At 32.0% G+C, this 26,832-nt stretch overlaps 1 pseudogene; it reads left to right on the top strand.

Annotated features, from left to right (window-relative positions):
• LOC149556739 (serine/threonine-protein kinase Aurora-1-like) overlaps positions 1-26,605 on the top strand; it is a 93,545-nt pseudogene extending 66,940 nt beyond the window's left edge.
• Positions 26,606-26,832: the final 227 nt, after the last annotated feature.

The raw sequence follows: 26,832 nt of genomic DNA, 5'->3' as shown, positions 1-26,832 counted from the left end.
AATAATTACTAATTAATTATTAAATGAGAATGCAAAAGTGCATAAAGTGAAATCTTAAGAAGTGAGTAAAGCACATTTAATAAATGAAATGAAATTAATGCTTTACTCTAACATTAATCTTATCTTAATGATAATTGGAGACATAAATAGAAAAATTCATATACTCGGTACCATTATAATTAAAAATAATCCATAATGCTATGTTACATGGGGATGTGACTCATTCATTAACATACTTATTCAATTCAAGTCCAATCAAAATGGAGGTGCCTCATTTTCCTTTTTGGTACAAAGTAGAGAATGAGTTAGTATCTTCAAATATACACTTAAGGGAAATGTGTAGAGAAAACCCCAAAACCTTGACTTCTTGTAAAAGGAGAGTACCAACAGCCTTAAGTATCCTAAGGAACCTTTTAACAATATAACTTTTGTTAAGGGTTTCTATCCTTTTGACATTCTAGGTAGCAAATTTCAAATTTTCTTGGAATACTTTAGAATAATTAAGAGTGGCGGGGGGGGGGGGGGGGTGGTGAATCAAATATCCAAGGTCTAGATGTATAAATAAAACTTTTCATAGCTTAGTGAACCCATAAAATATTCATACCCATGTATGCATCCATAAAATTAAAAACTTGTATGTTACTATCAAATTGACTTGCAAAAATGTAAAGCATGAAACATAACAAATTCATCAGCACACTTGACACAATGATTTATGTGGAAACCCAGTTTGAGAAAAACCACCAGTAACATGCTACTCTTTTTCACTCTTCTGAAGTGATGCCCTGTAAAAGGCCAACTCTATTAAAGGTTACAAAACACACTATTAAATGTGACCTGGTTAAAGGATTTCAATCACCCTGTTAGAAGTGAGCCTTGTTAGGTGACTTTAGGCCATTCACTTGGAATGCCACCTAGTTAAAGGATTTACTCTAGATTGATACAATTGTTAGAGAGTAACAATAGAACTTTGATCTGATACAACTTACAACTTCTCTTGTAGACTATAGATCTCTATTTAGTCCTTCATTCTGCTTGGCCCTCATACTTTGTAGCTATGATAGCTTGTTCACCCTTCAAGCATTCATATTCTTAAGCCTTCTTGTTTAACATGCCATTGTAGACTCTTCTCTTGGGTCTCTTGATGAAGAAAAACCCTTAACTCCTTTTCTTCCTTATGTTCTCGCACATGAAAACTTTTACTTCATGACTAGACATTTCTATAAATAGGAAGTTAGGATATTTTCTTGCTCATTTTCCATTGTCAAAATTAGGGTTCAGATGTATTAGGTAGGATACAATATATCTAACCCATATCTTGTATCTCTACTATAAATTTCTCCTAGAATCTATTTGAATTTTCCTAAAAATGGTTTACATCAAATTCTGTGCCACCAACTCATCAACCTTATCTTCTTCCTAGTTTACAAGTTTCAAGAAAATAAACTTGTTAGCTTAGATTCAACAAATCTTCAATCTATGACATAATGTAGCAGCTTGACATTATCAACCTTTTGATGCTTGACGCATACTGCATTGCTTATCATCAACTACAAAATCACTTGGCACCAACTAAAGTTTATTGATGCTTGGCATCAACTAAAATTTATGTGGCATCAATTGTCTTGCTCAACATCCACTAGAATTTGCTTTTACTCAGCTCCAATTAACTTTCTGCTCGGGTTGTTCTGACTTTGTTTGGCACCTACTATCCACTCGATTAAGCTTGGCAGAAAACTTTGTGTAACTTGTTCTTCTAAACTTTCTTAGTGTAGCCAACATTTGTAACCTTAAGTAGATAATCAATACATCATGTTATCACTGTCTTAATTGATCCTTTTACTTCTTTACATAATCATAACTCAACCTTTCCCTTAGGTGCTTTTGTTACATCTTATTGGTCAAATCCTCTGCATCAATAAACTAAGTGATAGTACTTGAATCTTATAAGTGGTTGTCTTAAACAAATAATAGTTTTGACATCAGTGATAAGAAAATCATTGAAACACATAGTCTTCTTCAACAATCTCCCTCTTTCAATAATCTCCCTTGAACAATGATCTTTTCAATCATATCTCAACAATCTCCCTCTTTGGCATTGATGGAAATCCAAACTAATCAACCAAGTGAATCATATGGTGAACATCTTGTTCAAGCAAAATGACTAGGTTAAAACAATAAGACAATACCAAAAAGAAAACTTGTATCAAAAATTCTCTCTCTATTGGCAACTTCCATCTTCTGATTAGGTTACAAAACCTTTGTCTTATAACTCCCTCTAAGTTCCTTCCTATATCTCCCTCTTAATAGGTAGATTAGGATTTCTACCTCTTACATTCTTCTCTACCTCCCTCATCATACATGTGTCCTCTTCTAATCAGCAACATTAGCAATTATTTGATCTCCCTCTAAGATCAGTAGCTTCTCCAACTTCTTTGACAATAATCTCTTGATATCTTTCTTTGATATATTTTCTCTCTCTGATTTAATATACTTTCTTCCTTTCTGATAAATAGATCTCCATTTCTAATGATGATCAGTTTAATATACTTTCTCCCTCTTTGACAAAAATGCCAAAGATGTATGCTAGAAACTTGTCATCTTAAAACATGTAGATATAAGCTTTTGCAATTTCTTCATTTTCTCTCTCTGTCACGTTGTTTGTGACTAAAATGAAGTTTCAACTCTATGATTACTTTAGGCAGCTCCTAAAGTAATATCCTCTGCATCAATTTGTAGCATATGAATATCAACTTGTTTGATGCAGGGCACTCTTCTTGTTACTTAGATGGCCTTTGATAGTGGTATCACCCCTAATTTACCTCTTAGATACTCATGAGAATCCTTAGGTAATGGATTTGTGAAGATACTAGTAATTTGCTCCTTTGAGTTGACATATTCCATCTTCACCTCTTTATCTTGAACTAACTCTCTCAAGTAATGATACTTGATTGCAATGTGCCTAGTCTTTGTGTTTATCACTAGATTCTTTGATATATTGATAGCACTTGTATTATTACAATAAAGTATCATTGGTTCTATGATCTCTTCCTTCATTACTTTGAGTAGCTATTTGATCCATACAATGTTTGTGCAGTTTATAGTAGCAACAACATATTTAGCTTTAGCAGTAGATTGTGAAGTACAACTTTGTTTTGTGCTAGTCCATGTAACTAGCCTCTTGCCTAAGAAAAATGGTCCACCACTGGTGCTCTTTCTATCATCAATGTTTCCAACCCAATCAACATCAGTGTAGACTCTTAATTCAAACTTTTCATTCTTCTTGTAGTATATAGAAAACTCTTCTATTCCTTTTAGATATCTCATTATTCTCTTCATAGCTATTAAATGATTCTCCTTGGGATTAGTAGAATCTTGCAACTATCCTTATAGATAATGCAAAATTAGGTCTACTATGTACTACATATTGCAATTTTCCAATCATAGACTTGTATAATGTTTGATTCACCTTAGCAAAATCATCATTCTTTAACAACTTGTGTCCTATCACCATAGGTGCACTTACTAGTTTAGAGACCTCTAATCCAAAAGTTTTCAATATTTCTTTGACATACTTTGACTGAGTGATGTATATACCATATTTCATCTGATATACTTGCAAACCCACAAAAAAATTGACTTCTCCAAATATAGACATTTCAAATTCTTGCTTCATCTGATTTGCAAAATCCTTAGATAAAGCATCTTGACCTCCAAATATGATATCATAAACAAATATTTTAGATAATAAAATACCTTTTCCTTTCTCTATCTTTATGTATAGATTGCTATTATCATCAGTCCTTTCAAATCCAATCTTCACAAGATAAGTATGAAGTCTATCATACCATGCTCTTGGTGCTTGTTTCAAACCATATAAAGCTTTGTGCAGTCTACATACCATGTTCTTATTGTTATCATCAATAAAACCTTTTGGTTTTTCTATGTAAACTTATTCCTCTAGAATGCCATTCAAAAATGCAGATTTAACATCCACCCGATAAAATTTGAAACCTTTGTATGCAGCATAAACAAGTAGAGTTCTTACTCCTTCCATTCTAGCAACAGGGGCAAATGTCTCCCCATAGTCAATTCCTTCTTCTGCATAACCCTTGCAAAATAATCTTTCTTTGTATCTTATGACTTCACCATTTTCATCTAGCTTGTTTTTGAATTCCCACTTGGTGCTTATCCCATTCTTGTCTTTTGGTCTAGGAACTAGACTCCATGTTTTGTTCTTCTGTATTTATTCAATCTCTTCTTCCATGGCTTTGTACTAGTCCGCATATTCTAATGCATCTTTCACTATTTTGGGTTCCTTCATGCTCAAAAAACATGATTCACATCTCAATCTATTTCTTGTTATTGGCCTAGCATTTTTATCTCCAATGATTTGATTAGCAGGGTGATTTCTTTTGATATATTTAGATAATCTTGGTTTAGCTCTTGTTCTTCATTTTGTCTTTCAGCTTTAGAATCACTGTGTACATCTCTGTTAGGTATCTCAACATCTCTTTCATGTGTACTAATCTTAGAATTAGAATTTTCATCTTCTTCATTCTGTAACTTGGCATCTAAGTGCAGCTCAGTTTTTGAATGCAACTCAACATTCACAAGATGTGACTCGACAATCATTGAAACTTGCTATTGATTTACAACTTGATTTACAACATCTTCTTCAGCAGACATTCCTTCATAAAAGTATACAAATGATTTTTATTCTTCTAGATATTTCATGGATTTAGCCTCATGTACCTCTGTATATTCATCAAAATTCACATTTGTACTTTCCACAATTTTTTTAGTGTTAGTATATAAACACTTATAAGCTTTACTTCTTGTGAAGTATCTAACGAATATACCTTCTTCACTTTTTGCATCAAGCTTGCCATTCCTAACATCTTTAAGAATGTAGCACTTACTTCTAAATATCTTAAATTATTTTACATTGGGTGGATATCCATACCATAGTTTAAAAGGTGTTGAATGAGTACCTTTTTTGATTTGCACATAGTTCAAGGTGTATACAATAGTACTTATAGCTCCTCTCTAGTATTTCAGAGAAACATTCTTCTCCATCATGAGTGTTCTAGCACAGTCCATTATAGATTTGTTTCTCCTTTTAGAAATCCCATTTTGTGGAGGGGTTTTGGGAGTAGATGTCTATCTTTTGATTCCTTTGTCATTATAGAACGTCTCAAACTCATTTGATGTGAATTCTCCTCCTCTTTTGATCTTAAACATTTCAAATTCTTACCTATTTCTTTCTCAACTCTTGCTAAGTACCACTTAAACATTTGAAAAGCATCAAATTTTTGTTTCAAAAACATAATTGTTATCATCCTAGAGTAATCATCAACAAATAGCATTATGTACATATCTCCCCTATAGCTTTACACTTCAATTTTTCCACACAAGTTAGTATGAACAATCTCTAGTATTTTTTCTAGAGGTATAATCTTTACTCTTAAAGCTTGACTTTGTCATTTTTCCTAGGTAACATTGTTTACACACTACATTATCAGGCTTCTTCAACTTAGGCAAACCTCTAACTTTCTTCATGTTACAGATACTAACACAAGTACATTTGACCCCATTTTTAGACCAAAATTTTAGAACATCTATTAAAATGTTTTATATTGGTCGAATTTTGCAAGGAAATTTTTTTTTTTAAACCATGCCTATGTTGGTTGAAATTTTGACCAACACGGGCTTCATCATGTTAAAATGTAAAAAAGTTGATTTACCCTAATTCATTGTTATTCAGCCATTGCGAGCAGTGTTTAGTACGTGAATTTTCTTACTATTTTCTTTATCTTCTCTATGTGCACAATTTTGATGAATTTTGCTGACTTATGGCCTATTATTTTATGATGAATAGATAACCTTGGTCACTTGTATAACCCTGTCAGTCAGCACGATTTAGCTTTCTTCCATGTTATATGATTTAAGCATAAGAAGCAACATTGTTGTATATTGAACATTCAACATTTAGGAAAAAGATTAAGGGATTCACATATAATTTATGAGGTAATTCATTAAATTTTATGGATTTCATAGCAATACCCTATATAATTTAATGTGTATTCAACTCAAGGGTTTGTAGATCTAGTGTTAAGTTCATATTTGTGGGTCAATGCTTCATCTATGAATTTGATTGATGGTCCCATGTGTGCAGATGCCTCTAGGGTTTAAGCTTCAATTAAAATATGTTTGAATCACCCCTACATTTGAAGGAGCAACTAGTAGATTCAATAGGTTTCTTGAAAGGGGAAAATATTTGAAGATGGAAAAATGAGTCAATCACATTCAACTTTCAGTTGTTCTCTTCATTCTTCGATGCAACATTTCTAATCCATGCCTCAATGTGCTTTCAATCTTCCATCATCAAGGCTAAGAAGGTTAGGCTCGTTTCATTGCCATTGATATCCCATTTGGAGATGGAAAAAACTCTTTTTTTAATTCTTATATGGACAATAGAAAAATCTCTGACTTCTCCAATTTGCAGATGAGTGGGTGCACCCACAAATTGGGCAAGCAACATTAGCTTTTATGATAAAAAAACCCTAAAATGATTTATCACTTTCTTCCCATTTGTGTTCCGCTATTAATCTTTTTACTTTCATGTGTACAGTGATGTCTTTCTTAAGTCTATTCTTAACACAAAAAAATCCATCTTAAAAAACATGTGTGATAGTATATTCTTTGTAATGTGCTAAAATATAACTTTCTCCTAGCTTTTACATCAATGGTTTAGTTGTATTCTCAAGTTGATATTTTTGGTAGTTTTGGTTTTTTCTTTGATGAGGTGACCTCGAATCTATTGTAGGCACCCACGCCAAGTCCCATATGGACTCCCCATGTGCATTTTGCACAATTTTTAGACCCACAAGCTCCATTCCAATTTTGTTTAAACTCACACATGGGCCTTGATTATCCTACTATGTTGTTCAAGGCCCACTCACATGCCCTGATTTGGTGGAGTGATTTGGAGCCATCTAAGTCTTGTCCACATGGATCTTATACTTTGGACTCTATGCCTTGTGTTATCTCTCATACATGCAAGCTTATTTATTCTCTCTTAGTGATTATTGGAGGTTACTAATTGTTTGGAGGTTAGTATTCCTTATGATCTAGAGTTTTTTCTTTTGCACTTACATGCACACATGTCCTTAGTGACCATCATCTTTGTTCCTTTCTTGGACTAGGATTTGGGCATAGCCTTGGGATTGGAGAGCCATATAAGTAATAATATGTTCTTATTGGAGGTTGGTGATGATTTCCTTGTTTATAGTGATGAAAATGCCATGCTCATTAACAAAGGCATTATTTTGGGGCTGACTATGTCTTTGTCAGGGCACAAATTTTATGGGCTTGTTGCATCATGCCACCCCAATTTTTGGGATTGACATCCACATATTTTGTGGGGACACACCACTCATGGCCTTGGGAAGGCCACGTGGGAGCACTTTTTTGTGGTCCACACTCTCCTTTTATTGTCATTTTTTTGATTGGTGGTGGGGTTTTTTATAAATTAAATTTATTTCCCATTTAAATTCCCTTGAGTAGTTGGGAATTTAGACATTTCTTGATTCCAAAGAGAAGCAACTTGGAAATTCATTTCCTTCCACTATTCAAACATCCATTTGCTCTACTTCAATCCACGTAGCCATTGTTTCCAAGGGATATGCAGACTCACCTTGGTGTTTGGACAAGCTGCTTCTCATGCAAGAAAGTGAGGCCAAAATTATCCCTGTGTTCTACCAAGTCAAATGTTCTGATCTCTACTACATAGAAACAGGAATATACACTAAAGATTTCATTAAATATAAATAGAAGGGTAGATACCTAGAGAAGGTTAACCAATGGAAAGAAGCCCTTTGATCTCTTTCACTTATAGTAGGGGAAGAGATGAACAAGTAATATTTTTACAGTTAATATAGTCTCCTAAATTTCAACAAAAAAATCTCTAGACAACATTTTTGCATCTATTTTTAAATCTTCTATGGAATCATATTTAGACACAAAGCCAAACATCATAATTGTCTTTGTCACATTGAAAAGTCAAAAAAATGACTATAGAAATCAAGGAAAGCCTTATAAATCTCATCATGATCATAAGACACTCCACCACTAATCTTAATTTCCTCAATCTTCTCTGATTTCTACTTATGTCTGATCAGATTGAAAAAATAGTTGGTTCCTCTATCTCTCTCTTTTAACCAATTCATCCCAACCCTCATTCTTTGCCCTTTACGTTTGAAGTTTGGAACCTTTTTGAGCTCCCCTCTAGTCTTTCAAAGTTAATCCTTTATCATAGTATGATGTCTATCATCTTACAAAAAGCCCTCTAATTTGTATAATTTCCCTTGAAATGCCTCCTCTACTTTGTTCCTATCACCCACAAATTAAAACATCTTCTTTCACACCACAAATTGAGCAGACATTTTATTGCAGACATTAGTCATGAAAGTGGCCATCTTGATAATATCTACATCATCCTCATCTTTAAGCAAGGAAGAATTCAATTAATTTCTTCCCCCAACCTTCAAAGAAAACAAAGACACAATTTATATTGATATGAGCATAATAGGGAGTGTTTCGATATGGCAATATTAGCACTCATTTATCACTGGGTGTTTTTTGCGTCCAACTTGCAATATGGCAATATTAGCACTCATTTATCAATGGGTGTTTTTTTTTCTAGTTTTCATAAATTTTTGTTAAAGCATTATGGAGTCTCCCCTCCTTTTGTATGAATGGTTTTAGTCTCCATTCGATTGTGAGAGAGGTTTCCTATCATCAATTTTTATTTTTTCCTTAACACTTCTAGCTGGAAAAGAATCCTTTGTTAATTTGGTCTATGTCATAATTAGTTTATTGTTAATTGTGACTATCATCTTCCAATATCCTCATTGTTTTTTACTTAAAACACATTTTACAAAGTTTTGGTTAAGTTTCTTATGTACTTTTGTTGTTTTAGTAATAGTGGCCAATGCCAATTTTTGAGCTTTAAGCCTTTTTTGAGCATTGTCATCATTAGGGGTTTCTTGGTGATTAAACTATCTATTTCAACTTTGCATCTCATTATCAATTTCAAAAATTTTGTACACAATTGTCCCAAAATGTTATCAGGACAATGCTTAAGTTATAATTTATTATAAATAATACATTAACATAAAAATTTGTTAGTGTTAGTGTTTTGATATATTATAATAATAACATGTTAGTGTTCTTAAGATAGTTTTAAGTTTTAGCCTCTCAATGAACAAATCAAGAAAAAAATAAACCTAGTGCTAAACAGGCTCAACAGTTAAACAAACAAGATTTTAATATAATCATGTATCCATTGTAATGATTTATTCATTGAGAGGCTATTTTTCTTGAGTTTTATATTGATTTATTTGTTTTTGGGTGTTCTAGACTCAATTGTGAGGTCTATTTTGCATCAAAATGCACCCAACAAAAACTCCTACAAAAATGTGTCCAAATTGAGAAGGCCCATGTAGATATGAAGTTTTGATACCATATAAGAGTCAAAATAGACTTAAGTCTATGCCTTAATGTAGAGAGAAAAGATGCTATAGGAGGAAGAAATAAAGGTGAGATGATGTGTAGTGGCTAAATGACATTTTAAAGACCATTGAACATGCACAACTTGTTTCGAGAGTGCAAGGAGTCAATAGAAATTCCATAATAAAAAAAATGATTAATTTGAGCTAAAATTTTGCAACCTCACTTTTTAACATTGAAAACTAAATAGGAAAATTAGTACATTAAGATGAAGATATCCAACTATTGCATTTAATGTTTTAATCCTTTACTTCTAGATGTGATAAAATTATGATAGCAGTTGGTGGAAAGAATATATGTCAGAACAAATGGCTGTCGTTCTTTATACATTTGGATTTTTCTACGTATCTTTAAAAATTAACCCTTCTTATTGGTATAAATTTATAAAATAGCGAGAGTGGCTCAATGATTTCCCTTTTATTTTCTTAATATAAACCCGACTATTGATTCGTGCAAGGTTGATTGATCATTACATGCTAGGAGGCACTTTGGCCTTTCAAAGGCACTAGGCAACCCACTATTTGATAAAAGATAAAATAAAGATGAAAAGCTTGAGTATTAGACTACACTAAATATAAAAAGATGTACTTAAGATGGGCAATAAAAACACAGTGAGTAAAAAAAACCCAGATTTTAAGTATTAATTAAACTAATTGTGGTAAATATGGAAATTAGGGATAAATGTAACTGCATATGACTGAGAAGAAAGCACAAGAAGCTAAACCAAAACATTAGATTTTTTAATAGTTATTCTCATATTCTCTACATTTGGTTCTTTAAAAAGAGCTCATAGATTGTACTTTATAAATAGTTCAGCCTACAAAACTGAGGAGAATAACCATCACGAAACTACCTCTAGTTAGACTTATGAAAATCATTACAATGGATACACGATTATATTAAAATCTTGTCTGCTTAACTACTGAGCCTATTTAGCACTAGGTTTATTTTTTTCTTGATTTGTTCATTGAGAGGCTAAAACTTAAAACTATCTTAAGAACACTAACATGTTATTATTATAATATATCAGAACACTAACACTACCAATTTTTTATGTTAATGTATTATTTATAATAACTTATAACTTAAGCATTGTATTGATGACATTTTGGGAAAACTGTGTACAAAAGTTTTGAAATTGATAATCAGATACAAAGTTGAAATATTAGTTCCTTTCAAGTATCTATGCTAAAGACCACCTATACAAATCAAGAGTCAACTTCAACATCTGCTTATTTAGAAGCCATCTCCTCACTAGAAGTCAACTATGTAGAACCTGGAGTCACAACATAATATTCTATATTATATGATCTTTTGGAAGTTAAATGATGTTGGAATAAATACCTCTTCCAATTTGGAGCTTCAATCTTAAACAAAAACACAAAAAATTGCAAAAACTTCTTAGCTTCCACACAATACTTAGAAAACATAATTACACATCTAAAATCTATCAAAATTTGCTAAACAATTTGGGCCTTTTCATCAACCTTGCCTCTACACAACAATACTATAACAAAAATATACAATCACAATCTTTTACAACTACCGACACACCAAAGGTTGAGATACTGATGCTGACATCAATGACAACCATCAACCTCACATTCTACCAAAGCTAAACCACCTCACTAATTAAACAATACACTCCAATAAATTATTTTTCTAATTCTCAGGTTGAAATGGGTAGATGAGGGACTGCATTGGATGATTTATGAACCAACTGTTAGGAAAATATACATTAATTCTGCATTAGCTTGTATATTTTTCCTCTAGGCTATTTAGATTTTGTACATTATTTCTCAACCACCTACCTATTTTTTGGGGTTATTTCACCTCATCCAATGACCCTTGTTAAATTGGTGTTAGTGATTCTTGTCTTATCATTTTTGGTAATTAACCTTTCTGCACTACTGCAAATCTTTGAGGAGTTCCATATTTGCATGGAACATTTGCCAATTGTGACCTTGGTCACATTTATATGGGGCCCTATACTACTAAGGACTTGATTTTGGAAGAAGCTAGTTGTAAGGGCCCATTGTTCTTCCTCAAAACCATGCTCTAGTTGGCTACATTCGAATCTTGTTGCTGATGCTTGGCATTGCAAATGTCCTTTGGACTTGTATTTCAACTCGATAGACACATTTTAAAATAACATGGTTAAAATTTCAAGAGAACACATTTGACTTTTCCTTGCATTTTATTCAAAGCAAAAAAACCAAGTATTCTACTAGATTTGGCAATTGAGATCAATGGGTAATATTATTTTCTCCATCTGTATCAAATTTGTGGACATCTTCTAGATAGACATACATAGTTTATCTCACACAAACATTGATAATTTTTTGAGCTACTGAAGTAAGGTGAGTCCAAGATTAATAGAGTCTTAGACAAGTTTAACTAGAAGAGGCAAACATTTAGAAGCCTTTGCAGGTTTTTGAATTAAGATAGCAAAACTTTGGCTATTGGATCAGCTAAGGTCTTTTCAAGTCTACCACAAATTTTAACAGTGTTTCTCTAAGTGTTGAAGATAGGCAAATTGGTTTTAAACATTAGAATATTTCTAGATTTCTAGTTGGATGTAAGAATAAAATATGAAGATTAATCATTGATTTTAAAAAAAATTCATTACAAAAACTAGTGAAAGTAACACAATCTATCATTTATTTGTGTCTGCACTTTGAATAAAAAAGCTTAAATTTATATGTTGTACTGGCGTACAACATTTTGGATCGTAGATAGAATTTTAATGCTTTAATCATCTTAATATGGAATTTTACCATTAAGCCAATTTATTCTATGTTGCCACATCCCGAAAGTCAAATTTTGATGAATGACTCACAAACCCTAGGGGTATGTGCTTATTATACACATGTTTAAGCATGCTACAATTTTCATAGTTATAGCATCTATGACAATACTTATCACCCAATGTATGCCTCTTTGTAATATCTTGTGGCAGGATTCTACCAACTCTTTCCTGGTTTTACACAAGTATGTAGTGCAAGCTTATATTCATCTGACAGTGAAAGCCATTTGTATTCTCTACTATCATATAGTCAAAAACTTGTAAACATGATTAGCTAATAGGCTTTCCTCTACAATCTATCTTACATACATAAGCAATAAGCCTGACATCAATTGTCTCATGCCTACTCCCATGGCTTCTAGAAACATTTCATGGCATTAGACATGTGCTAGGACTTTAGGAAACGGGCCCCCATTGCTCAAAATTAGTGAAGTCAATGAATGCAATCAACACCTTACTTGACTTTGTAGCATTCAGGATATAAAGGATAAGAGTCTATTTGATAGAAATAGGTATCAAATAATTATTTTAATAAAATATATTATGCTTGTATTTATCAATAGATATCTACTATTTGATACACCAAAAGTTTCATATCATCTTGAGAGATTTATTTTCACCAATCAGTAGTCAAGTATTTCATTTGACTTAAGCCACTATTTAAAAAGTAAACTTGCAATAGTACCACATTTTAAATCTTTTTCCTCCAACTTGTCAACAATTTTACAATAGTAGCTCTTTCAATTGAGAGTGTATGAAAGAAAGAAATATAATTAAATACTAATTAATCTTATATACAATATGAATAAAAAAATATTCTCCTCATTCTCAAATAAAATATGAGATATGCACAAAATTTTTCCAAATGCTTCAACCTATCCTCTATACTATATACAAAATTATCCTCATTTTTAATCATTAATCCAGTGAGAATGATGAAAATAAAATTTTAAAATTCAATTTTATAATTTATCTAATATAAAAATTATACAATTGCATGTATAATAAATCTTGTCAACTGAAATAAAAGTAAACCTTTCTTCTATTGTAATTTCTATTCTTTTATTAAGACTATCATGTGTCCTAAAATCTATAGATTTTGTATTTCATTTATTGCAACTTATTAGTGTGACTAACTTAAGACTCAATTGTATTGGTCCATGTAGTAGCACATATTCAAATAGCCTTGCAAAGGTCAAAGAGAGGCCACATATAGGCAAGGTATATTTCCCTGTCTAATAAAATATACTTATGTTTAAATGGTGCATGCTATTTGCTTTTGAATTCCTTCCTACTGGAAATTCAGTATTCTAGACTTCACTCTAAGTTTCTCCTAAACTTTTTTTTTGTAATTCATTGTATATAGTTTACTATCATCTTTTTATATAAAACTCACATAAAATCATTGATCAGAAATTAATATGTATTTTTTTGTTATATGCTACCAACACAAATGATAGTTGAAAAAAATGCATAAAGAGCTAATTAGAAATAGCAAATCAAACTCTATAAACTATGTACTAGCTATCATAGATTATCAAGTTTTACTTTGTTTGACCTATTCTTGTAATTCAATTGAATTTTCTAGTCTGGTTAGAAACATTATTTTCTATTAATATTTCTAAGTGAAGATCTATCACAACATTTGGTGTTTGGAAACTCTGCAACAAGCAGATACTACATTTGCATAAGTAGAAGATACTGCATCTACATAGTCAGAAGATACTGAGCACTATATTTCTTTTCTAGTCTAAAAGTATTGGCATCAAATAGAATCTTAAGTTCAAAGAAAATTATTACTTTTTGAAATTAGGATTAGGCAAGGCATGTTGTTGATAGCACCTAAGTAAATTTCACCTTGTAACATCTCTTTGAGGCATTTTGCAAATAATTAAGATACAATATCTATAACTCCACATTTTGCAAACATCTAGGCCTTCTAAAAATTATAGGATAATTTTAGTTACATTTGAAAATATTAATCAACAATTTCCATATGTGCAGATATAAACATTAACTACAACATGTCCAATTTATTTGTAGATATATTTTCCTGTGAAGATAGACCATGCCTGACAATATGAACCTAGAAAGAAATAATGAGACAATGGCTACATTGTGGGCACAGTTCTAAAGAAAACTTGATAATTGTTATTGTCCTTGTAAAAAGTGTAAGGGCTTAAAGAACTAAAGAATTCTAATTACAATAGCCTGGAGTCATTGTAGGCAACATGGTCATGTTGAAGGGGGCCATGATTTTTGTCCATTGCTGAATGTGGATTTCCTACTAGAGGAACATGGAGGTGTGAATATCTAAGATGTGGATAACACTCCCATGGAAGAAGATGATAATGTGCCAGAGGACATGATTGAAGAAGATGGTATTGGCATAGGTGATGAAGAGGCTCACAATGATGGTACTAAAAAATTTGATAATGATGATGAAGATTATCTTGATATACCTTTACTTGAGAAGGCACACGAGCCCTTATACGAAGGCTCCCAAACAACTCTACTCTTGGCTATAGTGTTGTTGGTGAACTTAAAGGTTATGAATGGTATATCCAATGTAGTAATGTCATGTATGCTAAGGTATGCCATTTTTGTCATCTTCAATGTTAGCATACAATTACTATTCATTATATTAACAATGCATATTTGTTTTTGTAGGTTGATTAGTGAGTTATTGTTACCACTATCAAATATTTTGCCTCATTCCTATTGAGAATTATCTAGCATTATGAATTAGATTGCAATGAAGTATCAAAAAATACATGCATGTCCCAATGATCACATTCTATATCATAAACAACATGAATTTGTAACAAAATTCCTTGATTGTCATATTAGTAGATATCAGTCAGATCAAATAACAAAAAAGGTGTCTCACAAGGTTCTTTGGTACATTTCCATTATTCCACATCTTCAACGATTATTTAGGTGCGCTAGCTTAGAAAAATTTATGGATTACCATGCTTGCAATAGAAGTCAAGATGACATTATGTGAATTCTTGTTGATAGTTCTACATTTAAAGAGATAGAAAAAACATGGTAACACTTTAAAGAAGAACCTTGTAATCTGAAGCTTTCATTGGCAGCGGACGGTGTCAATCCATATGGAGATATGAGATTTGTTTACTTAGTGTGGCCTATTTTTGTTATTAACAATATCATTCCTCCTTGGATGTCTATAAAGAGGGAGCACATAATGTTTTCAATGATTATGCAAGGTATTTTTTCATTTTATAGTTATCTAAATTAATTTATAAATAGTACATGAAAATGGTCATAATGATTATGTAATGTTTATGTTCATTCAATTACTAGGTAAGTACCATGTTAAAGATACGAACACGTATATTGAGCTCCTAATTGATGGGTTGTTGAAGTTATGGAATGACATCACTATGTATGACATCTCTAGACCAATAAGACATCGAATATTTCAATTTCATGCAATGCTTGTATGGACAATACTTGATGCCCCTGGGCTAACTCATTTTTGCAGTATGTTATATTGTTAAGATCACATATTTTTGGTCTATTATAGTGCTTATACATTAATATCATATGCTTAAGTTGCACATGATCTTTTAGGTCTTTAGAAAAAGGGAAAATTTGCATGTCTAGTTTGTGATCCGAAGATGAAATCTCATCATTCAAGAAGTTTAGGAAAGTAGGTGTTCAATGAGTTTAGGTACTTTCTTCACAATAATCATAGGTATCAAATTTTCAAAAAAAAAAAATTCAATGGGAAAGAAGAGACATCATCAAGGTCACAAAGAATGACACCTCATCTATGGAAGTTGGAATACAATTGACTAAATCATCGAGGTAATGTCCAATTTGTTGTGTAAAGTTTAAAATTTGTATTTTGATATTGTCTTATATTTACTAATGTTGTAATTGATGCTTATGAAGGTCATCAAGGCATCAATGACCAACTTTTTAGAGGAATGAAAAGTTATCCTCCTCAATTTAGTAGGTTACCATACTACAAGGATCTCCCAATCGTGCATTTGTTTGATGCTATGCATTTTGGAAAGAATGTAACAGAGACACTATAGAAAATTTTGGATGGAAAGTGTGATAGAGAAAAAATTGCCAAAATTTGTATTGACATTCATGAATCCAATTATGCACTAAAAGATTTCATTGAATCAAATAGCAATGGAGACCGCATAAATATAAGTGCCCTTGGTTATTAATGGAGCAACAAAGTGATACATTAAAAGAAGTCATAAAAAAAGAAAAATTTCCAATAGGATTTTATGCAAATGATGATGATGATGATGATGACATGGATGAAGATCATGATGATCAATGAAATGTCTAGGTAGAATCAATGTCAACTATGATGGGGTCATGTAAGACCAAATTTTTCTTTCCAAACCATATGTACAGATATAAACATTTAGTAGAACATGTCAAATATTTTTTTAGATATACACATTAGTTATACCAAATTATTGGCTAACTTAAGAAAAATTATTTACATACACAATCTACTTTATTATTAAATTTTTTTTGATAAGTCTATTACTTTAATTTCACTGCTGATTTCTAAGACTTACTAATTTTTTCATAGGGCGACATGGATGCACCATCTTAGACACCTTCAATGGAGGTAAACATTAATTATTGTAATTTTTAATGTTAATATAGAAACAAATTTCATATTATTATGTTCTTTTATTTATGGCTTTGGAGTTATTTTGATAAAATTTTACTGATATTTGATGTCACAAATGATAGGAAAAAGAAAGAATGATCACTGATCAAATATGATCTGAAATATGGGCGTCATTTCTACATGACATCGCCCTTAGTGTTGACCCTATTTTCATCACCTAGAAAATTAAGCAAAGATACACTAATGAACTTGTTAACATTATCATTGAGGTGATAGAAGCGAGGAGAAAGACGCACTGAGAAAAGAATTGGACCGTAGAATCCAATCTTTGAAGGTAAGTAGTAATTTGACTAAAAAAATAATAGAAGTTCAATAGATGTTAATATATTATAGTATCTTATGGATCATGATCTCTAATTTTATGTGTTCTTGTATAGACATATGTGCCAGTTGTGAGATCACATGGTGAACATGGTGAGGGTTGTAGTTCACAACCTTCATGTAAGTAACACTTACCTTTTTTTTGTGGACGCCTCTAGCTAGTATCTCATTTGATCTTTATCCATTGCAAATGTCTTTGCTAACAATATTGTATTATTTAGCTCATGATGAAGTGAACTCCTCCTTCGGTTGGCAGTCCAATATTTCCTAGTGTGTTGTCAGCAACAAGGACCATGCAAACATCCTTGTCTATGCCTACTAGAATTGGTAAAACCTTGTTTTTCTATATTTTGTAATGTGCTATATTTTGTAATGTATTTCTACAAGTTGATGAATAGAAAAGTAGCATATCAGTGCTTAAATGATGCTATAGAAGCCTACATACACACAAACACATGCATACACACACCATGCATACATACATACATATATATACCCACACATAGAGAGACATGGAGATAGGTAGAGAGGTATTTCTACAAGTTGATGAACAACGAACTAGCATATCAGTGCTGAAATGATGTCTATAGAAGCACACATGCCAACCACATTCCAAAAAGACATTTGATTGTTTGCACTTCAAGTCCAATACCACACTGTACCAAAGTATGGCTAATGCATCTTTACTTTCTTTTTCAATTAAATAATGATGGACTCCAATGATATGAAGAATTTTGAAGTCTAAAACCTTTCTAAAAAGTAAGATCATAAATCCAAAATTATTGCCATGTTAACTATTATATCATCAACTACGAATCTAAATCAAAAAATTTACTTCTATTTTAGTATAGTCTATTGATGTCACCACCATAATTATTGATGTTATTGCTAATGTATTGCTATTGCCTATCATGATATATTTATTGCTACTTTTATTATGCCATCATGTTATACTACTGTAACAATGTTGTCATGATATATTTGAGAGTCCTCTTAGCTCTATTTAATGTTATCAATGAATTTTTTCAAAACACTAAGCCACCTCAAGGATGGTTAGACATCATCTGACTACTTCCCGACATACCCTAATGAGATACATTTCTCTGACATTTCATGAATTTTTTGGTTGGGGGAGACACCCAAAGGGCATCCTCTACCATCCTTAAATTGTTGTAGATGGAGACAAAGGTTTAAGGGATGGAGAGGTGTCTCTATCTAACATAGGTTTTTGCCAGTTCAAGAAATTTCTTTGAGCATACTGTTATTTTTCACCAATTTCACAATAATGTAGTATTTTTTTACAATTCTTCTCATGTGAATAAAGTAATTAACTCTCTAAGCAATGCTAATACTGCCTATCTATGATTTTCATCAAAAAGATCATGTCAAGCCCATAACCATTCCTAGATCTAAATTTTGAAGAGTTGTTGCATACGCATGGATGTTGAAGTATACATCTCTTGTTAGGAATATTGCATCACAGATGCACAAAATAATAATACGGTAGGATTGTCAAATGCATACCTTCACCATTTCAAATTAACAAAAACCTCAAAGGAGGCGTAGAATGGTTTAAATGCTTTGATTGGATCAAAAGAAAAGAGTGCAAATATGAGTTTAAAGAAAAATTTGTTTGAGACAAAAAATAATGAAAGGTGATAACATTGTTCGAGATATCTAAGTTTTTCTCACTGTTCAACCAACTAACTAGGATAAATGCTAAAATAGATGATAATGATTGAAAAGCTATTTTGTTGAATAACATGCCTCCTAGTTATGAAAACATTTTTTTCACATTGAACAAAGTAGATCCTACCCTAGAAGAAATAATATCTACTTTAAATGACGAAGGAGCTAAGAAACTAGGGATAAAATTGTAATGCGAATCAGTAAAGTTGAGCAGCTACAAGTTTGTCATCCACAAAACTGTAACGGAGAGTTTTATCAAAGCTTGAACCACCATTTTTAGGTCTGGAGGATGAGATGAATATCAATAGCCATGTTGAGAATCTATAGCAGTGAAACTCATATCTACACTATAATATCATTCACAATCTTGCAATGGGCACCCCAATTCAGTCTGGTGTGGGACCAATGCCCAAAGAGATGATCATGTAAACTACCATTAGGCATGTATTCATAGACTATGATTCTCTGGTGGCCCTCTAGAGAAATAGCGGCCATGAAAAAACTCTTTAGTGCCACCAAATTACGGTGCTAAATACTGGAAATCACCTGTACCTCATGCACAAAACTTGCATCACCCGCTAGAGTATAATTCTTGAAACTCTTACAACAACAACTGATCCATCTGACAAAACCCCCTTGTAAACATTCCCAAACCTCCCAACACCAATAATATTGTCTCTATGAAAATTCTTCATGGTTTCCTTGATGTCCTCAATGTTAAAATGAACAAGAGTACTATTAGGGTGCATGGATGATTTTTTAGCAAAATGAATATGAATATCCTCCACTAAAGCTCTTTTTTTCATTGCTCTCCTTATTACAAAATTTCCTAACTATACTAGTTGTGATTAACAAATTATATGAATAAAGCATTGAAAATAAAGTCTCCCAAAACTTTTAAAATTAGGCCTCACAATCAAAATGAACATCAGTAGCCCCATTCAATTTCATGATATTCACTACATAGGTTTTTTTTTACTCTTATTCATTATTATTGTGAATGTTGAACATTAATTGTTGCACTAAACCTATGATTCTTTCCATGATGTAGATGTTGATTATTATTGTTGCAATGTTATTTCCTTTCTTTCACATAGGTGTTCTCTATTGCTCAATATATGTTCTTTTCTACTATGAATGCAATAAAAAATAAAATTCATCAATTAGTACATCTAGATTGTAATTTTGATAAAAGTGTGACTGTGGTGTTTCTCTGTCTTTCATTTCATTTGGTGTCTACTTTAATTGTCATAATTTTTTAGTTGATAGAGCAACAGAGAGCAATAATTCTAAAGTTGATCCATTTCCTGGAGCAGTCTGTGTGATTAGTACTGGTTCATATGTAGGGACATTGCTGCTCAATAAGAAAACTATGTTTTCGTTAAAAGAACAAAAGCTTCCAGGTGTTTTAAAATTGTTATTATTTAAAGTGTAAATTTAGTTTACTTTTACAGTACTCATTTTGGACTGATAATCCCTTTATGTTTTTGTAGGTAATAATGCTTTCTTTGATCATCTTTTTCATATGACATTGAGACTATTTGGACCCACCATATGTAAAAGGTATGTAGTTTCATATCATTGCTACATAATTTTTCTTTTCTTCCATTTATTTTACTATATTAAATTTATTTCTCTAACAATCTAATTTATTTTTTAAAGGTGGAATTTACAAGTTGTGGAATTAAAAAATCAGCTGATTACATCTTTTGAGGAGAAATTTGGAAAAAACATTTTTGACACTAGTGTACATCTCAAACGAGCATCAAAGCATATAAAGACTATGAGGGATCAATATAGAAGGGCTCTTAATGATAACCCAAAGTACGATCATCCTCCTATGATTCCATTGATGGAGTGGAATGAAATAATAGAAGATGCAAAGGAGAAAAGCCTATGTGAAAATAGAGTAAATGAAGTAGCATAGGGCAAAAAAAGGTATGTCATGATAGTATTAAGTACATTGTAATCATGCACTAATTATTGATATTCATAAATATATAATCTAAGATGTTTGAAATTTTTCATAGATTGCAAGTCACATCTGTGGCTACAAAAGTGAGACTAGAAAAGTTTGGCCAACACAAACTTGGTTCTAGTGGCTATATGAATCTCCAGTCTCAACTTGTAAGTAGGAGCAATGAAATTTCATATGTATTTTATATATAATTTTGCAAATTTTTTTTTTGATGAAACCATACATGGAAAACTGATGATATTAAGAAAAAAATATAGGGCAATAGAATTCAATGTGAGCCCATAGATGAAGATAGAAAAATTGCCTTGAAGGAAGGCTATAAAGTTGTGGCTGCACACCTACATGAAGAATCTGAAAGCCTTGCCCAAGAATCCAGTGCACCAAATGATATCTCATAGGTAAATTGGTCAGATGAAAAGTAAATGAAATTGAATAGTTGAAAAGATTCTTTTTTATTATTAGATTTGAACGTAAATTGACTGCATAACAATGTGCATAACATTTTACTGCAACCTTCATGTCCTATCACAGAACCTACTCATGATGAAGGCCATGATGTGAATTATAGTGGTGGAGGTATTAATTTTCTATTTTCTATTAATTATTCAATTATGAATACAATTTAACATCTTCAATTGCAATTTGACGTGTATCCTTTTTTTGAAAATTTCAGAGCATGTTGAACATCATGGTGAAGGAGTGGAGCATGTTCCAAGTGTTCAACATGTTGACATAGTGGCAGATCAAAATGTTAAAGTAGATGATGTGGCATTGTTAGGTAAGAAAAATGTATGTTATGTTGTACTAGTACTTAATTACAAAGTTGTAACAGTTAAAAAAGAAAAAGAGTATGCCAATTTATCTCATTTACTTGTTCTTACAACAGAGCCCCCTTTAGTGCAGTAGCCTCCTACTCCTCTAAAGAGAAGGAGCCATCATAATTTGACATTACACATGCTAGAAGAGGAGGATAATGATGTAGATATGGATGCTCCTATGAGTGCTTTTCTTAAGAGAGCTAAGAAAAAAAAATTTAAAAATGATATTTTAAAAATTCTCTTTGATAAACCTTGTTGGATAATGAAAGAAATTTGTTTTAAGTAACTATCTATGAATGATGCATATTAATACTGATTTTTATTTGATATTAATCAATATTGTTATGTGTTAATGAAGTCTTGATTAGTATTATGTATTAATGAATTTTATATCATATTAATGAATGTTATGTGATTGTATTGATTGAATGTTATAGTTTATAAATGGATGGATGAATGAATAAAGTATGTAGTTAGATGATAATGGATAATTTAGATTGATTTTAGGGGGAGGGGGGTGAGGCTAGATGAGCTTCCACCTTCATGTAGTTGGCCTTGTTAAATAGAGAATATTATAGTATTCTTGAAACCAAGTGAAGCTCAAACTAACATACACTTCGTGAGATATCCATTCTAAGGATGTTATCTTAGAATCTTAACATTATAAGGTAAGGAATACATTGTATCTCAAAATCAATAATTCATTTGCATTTATTTAGATTGAATGCATTATTTCTCAATGCCAATAATTCCTCTGTGTTTATTTACACTGCATGCATTGTTTCTCAATGACAATAATTCCTATGTATTTTTTTACATTGCATTTATCGGTCTTCTCATTGGGGCTAATTAAAGCAATTATGTAGGTTGCTTGATGTTCATCACATGAAATGCAATGATGATAAACTCTTTGTCTATTTGGTATTTGAATACATGGATTGTGATCTCAGGAGTTACACTAACAAACTATCCAAGGAAAAAATACCTCATAATCTTATTAAGGTATTTTTCTACGCTAAGAAATATTGTTTTGACTTTTACATATTATAAATTGATGTTTATCATGAGTTAAGGTAGATACCAAGTGTTGCATTTGATTCAAATTCTTTATACTTTCTTTGGTAATAAATCAATTTTGGTGTATAATCTTATGTTATCTTTCCTAGCCAAAGAGGAAAGTTAAAATTCTATCTACAAAGAGCTTGTGATAGCTGAGATAATAAGGAATTTTAACATTTGGGTGTTTTGTTTCTTGTTTTTTATTTCTTGTTTCTATTTCTTTATAGATTAGGAGAGTTTACAATTTAAACATGCCTCAACACTATAATTTTATGTTGGAAATGGTATGCCTTAATTGGCAATGTTGTGATCTCTCATGATTTTTTAGTTAGATGGTTGATCAGTGAAATAATGCTTAGTTTGTTCCTTATGTGGGTTGAAACCGATTTTATTTCTAACCTACATACTAGTTCTTGATTGTTGGTGTATTTTACAAAATCAAGTTTTGTCAGGTGTCCATATCTATGTGTGGTACTGGTACTTATGCTCATTCATGATATGTAGGCTTTTCTACAATACTCAGATGTGCACTCCTCAGGTCTCTAAGGTAAAGCATGTTGTTTCATCTAGAATCTGTTGATCATGGTCATCTTATCAGTATGAGGGGCCTAGGCTAACACATAACTCAATCCTTGCCCAGGTAGACATTGACAGAAGAAAAGGAAAATTGCATGGAGTTTTAAACATTGCATCATTGGCTTTAGATTTTATCTAACAAGTTATTTCTTTGGGTGAAATTGCAGTCTGAGTGAAAGTCTGAATCTCTTCGTAGAATTCATTGATTGAACCATAGTCAAATTTTTAGCTCACTTTTAGTTTTCAATTATTGTCAATGCATTTTTGTCTTGACATCATATCAATTGGACTACATTATGCAAATCCCAATCTAATGGTAAAGTTGGCCAGTGTCTTTTAGTGTTTTTGTGATTCTATGGTGAATGCTTCTTTGAAATCGAGTAGGCTCATTGGTTTAAGATTCTACCTAACAAGTTGGTCATGGCCTTCTTAATCTATATAGGCTATCACATAACTAAAACTCAATTCCATACCAATGTTGAAATTCTGGAAACATTTAAAAAAATTTGAATTCCATACCTATGTGTTTATCCACCCAAACTTGAATCAATTACAGATCCCCCTTGCTCACTTCCTACTTGAAGTGGCCCACCCCTTCAAAAGGGATGAAATTGGTTATGTCAAGTCATGTGAGAACTATTGTAAGACCCTACAACTATAGTTGGTCACCCTATAGCTAATATTATCTTAGTATGACTCTTGACTAGGATTGTATCTAGAATCTTAAGAACTAACAAGTACTAGCACATGGTTAGTGCACCTTGGCCAAGGATTTTCTCTATATGTTACCATATCATCAAGTTCTCACCCTATCCAACTTGTACACTTAAGCACACAATAGGCTAATAGAAGTCTCAAAGGTGAAGAAAAGTTTTCTTTCTTCTGTCCTCTATACATTCTGACACACTTGTCTTGCATACAAATGTTTGAGAATTCTATCTTGGTTCTTTATTTGATTTGTTAAATTAAACCAATTATAGCTATGTGACCCACTCAGCATGGATCTTCATAATGTGCTCTCTCAAGCCCATGTACTTAATCATGATCCTTGATTCTAAAGAGTACATACACTTCAAATCTTGCTCAAGTTGTGCTCTATCCATTCTAATGTGCTCATGGAGTAGTTCTCAAATCAGTAAGTTTACCCATTGCAACAGTTTCTCAAATTGAAAGTACTAAAAGGAAGTCTCTTATTTAAACTGTTCTGATAATGATAGTAGATATTGGGCAGATATCTCCTATATCTTTATCTCAAGGTAGAGCTAAAACCTTGTCTATAACAACAGAACTATCCACTTGTTCTTTTAATATTGAAAGAGGTGGTTCTTATGCCTACATAATTAAATCTTGAGAGCATTCATTGTAAATTTCCTCCTAAGTCCTTAAGAAGATTGCAAATCTTATTTAACATTTCACCTATGTCACTTTGCAGTGAATGACAGTCTATAGACATACTCGACCAACTGTAAGGTTTGCGATATTTCAAACTCAATATAGAATTAATTTCTTATGAGAATTCATCAAAAATTTAATAGCATGGTCTAGATAGCATCTTAAACAACTATTTTAAAGTCCAAAATTGTGCCTATGTTTCCAAAATTTTTAATTTCAACATGAATTTCAACATGGGTATGGAATTTCAACATGGGTTTGGAATTTCATACCTATGTTTCCAGAATTTTGTTTCTAGAATGGCATAATTGTTTTTAACAAAGGACTATCATTTAATCATTCACCAACTATTTTCACTTGTGTGAATAGAGAAAAATTTTTGTGGCTTTAAAAGTTCTATTCAAGAACTAGCTCCAACAGTCACAGGTAGAGCACTAGTTGCGTAGGGAGATTGAAATTCAGAGTCATCTTTGCCATCCAAATATAGTTTGATTGTTTGGATACTTTTATGATCAGGTGCATATCCTGCAATGTTCTAATATTTTGGGTGAGATTTACTTTTCATCAAAGCCCTTCCTAGTATTTCTTTAATTGATTCTTTGATTCATCAATTTATTTAGAGTAGGGTCTATCTTATTCTTGAATATGTTGCAAGAGGTGGGCTCTACAAAGAGCTCCAACATTGTAAATTCTTCAATGAAAGGTGGTTAGCTACTGTAATTACAACTAGAAATGGCTTATAATCTACTTTTATTTTTTTATTCTGGAAATTATTGACTCTTTTTTTGTATATTACATTGTGTCTCTTCAAAAGCTTTGATATATTGCCATGAAAAGAATGTCATACACCGGGATATCAAGCCAGAGAACTTGTTAATTGGCATATAGGTAAGTGCTAAGGATGGATATATTTCTAATGATACTTAGTTTAAACTTGCAAGGATTTCGTTCTAATCATTACATTATTAACAAATTCACTTGTTTGGGTGAGCTAAAAATTGCTGATTTTCGTTGGCCTGTGCACACTTTTGATAGAAGGCAAACAATGTGTGGAACCTTGAATTACTTACCTCATGAAATGGGTATATTAGTGTGTAATATTTACTTTTCTCTTTATTTCTACCTTCAAGATTATTTACATATTTGCAAATGTCTATTCCAGTGGAAAATAGGGAGCATGATTCTGGGGTAGACATATGGAGTTTGGGGATCTTGTGTTATGCATTTCTTTATGGGGTTCCTCCTTTTGAAGAAAAGGAGCATTTAGACACTTACAAAAGGTCTGAGAAGCCATACTATATTTCAGCTCTTAGTATATATATATTTTGTTTTAGGCCTTATACTTGAAGGGTTCTTATATTTGCTTATTTCAAGCATGGATTTGAGCATGGCTAGCTTTTTTTATGTAGGATCGTGAAAGTGGATTTGAAATTTCCTTTAAAGCCACTTGTTTCTACTACAACTAAAGATCTAATATCTCAAGTTAGTATATGTTGCCTTGATATTATGAAGAAAATTTTGTTAGATATGTCTATCCCACTACTTATATAAATTTTTAGTTGTCATGGTAACACTTTATCATGGTTACACAGCTGCTATAGAAAGATTCCTCAAAGAGGCTACCTTTACACAAGCTTTTACAACATCCATGGATTGTTCAAAATGCTGATCCTAATGGTATCTATAGACCATTCAATTGAACTATGTATTTGTTGTAGCCTTCCTCCAAGAGGAGGATTCAATTGAACTATGTGTCTAGGAATTCAATTGAACTATGTACTTGTATCCTTCCTCTTGGAGGATTCTTGTAAGTTAGTATTGATTTGCAATAATCATTTTTTGACCATCCCTAGATATGTATAGAATGCTTCTTGCCAATCTAAAAATATGTAACATGTATATAGATCTAGGTTTGTTCTTTGATTTC

The sequence above is a fragment of the Cupressus sempervirens genome, chromosome 5 (genome assembly GCF_028749045.1).
Source record: "Cupressus sempervirens isolate cs-2001-9-10 chromosome 5, ASM2874904v1, whole genome shotgun sequence".
In the NCBI taxonomy this organism is placed as follows: domain Eukaryota; kingdom Viridiplantae; phylum Streptophyta; class Pinopsida; order Cupressales; family Cupressaceae; genus Cupressus; species Cupressus sempervirens.
Note: the sequence above shows the minus strand (reverse complement) of the source record. Positions and strands in the feature narration are given on the sequence as shown.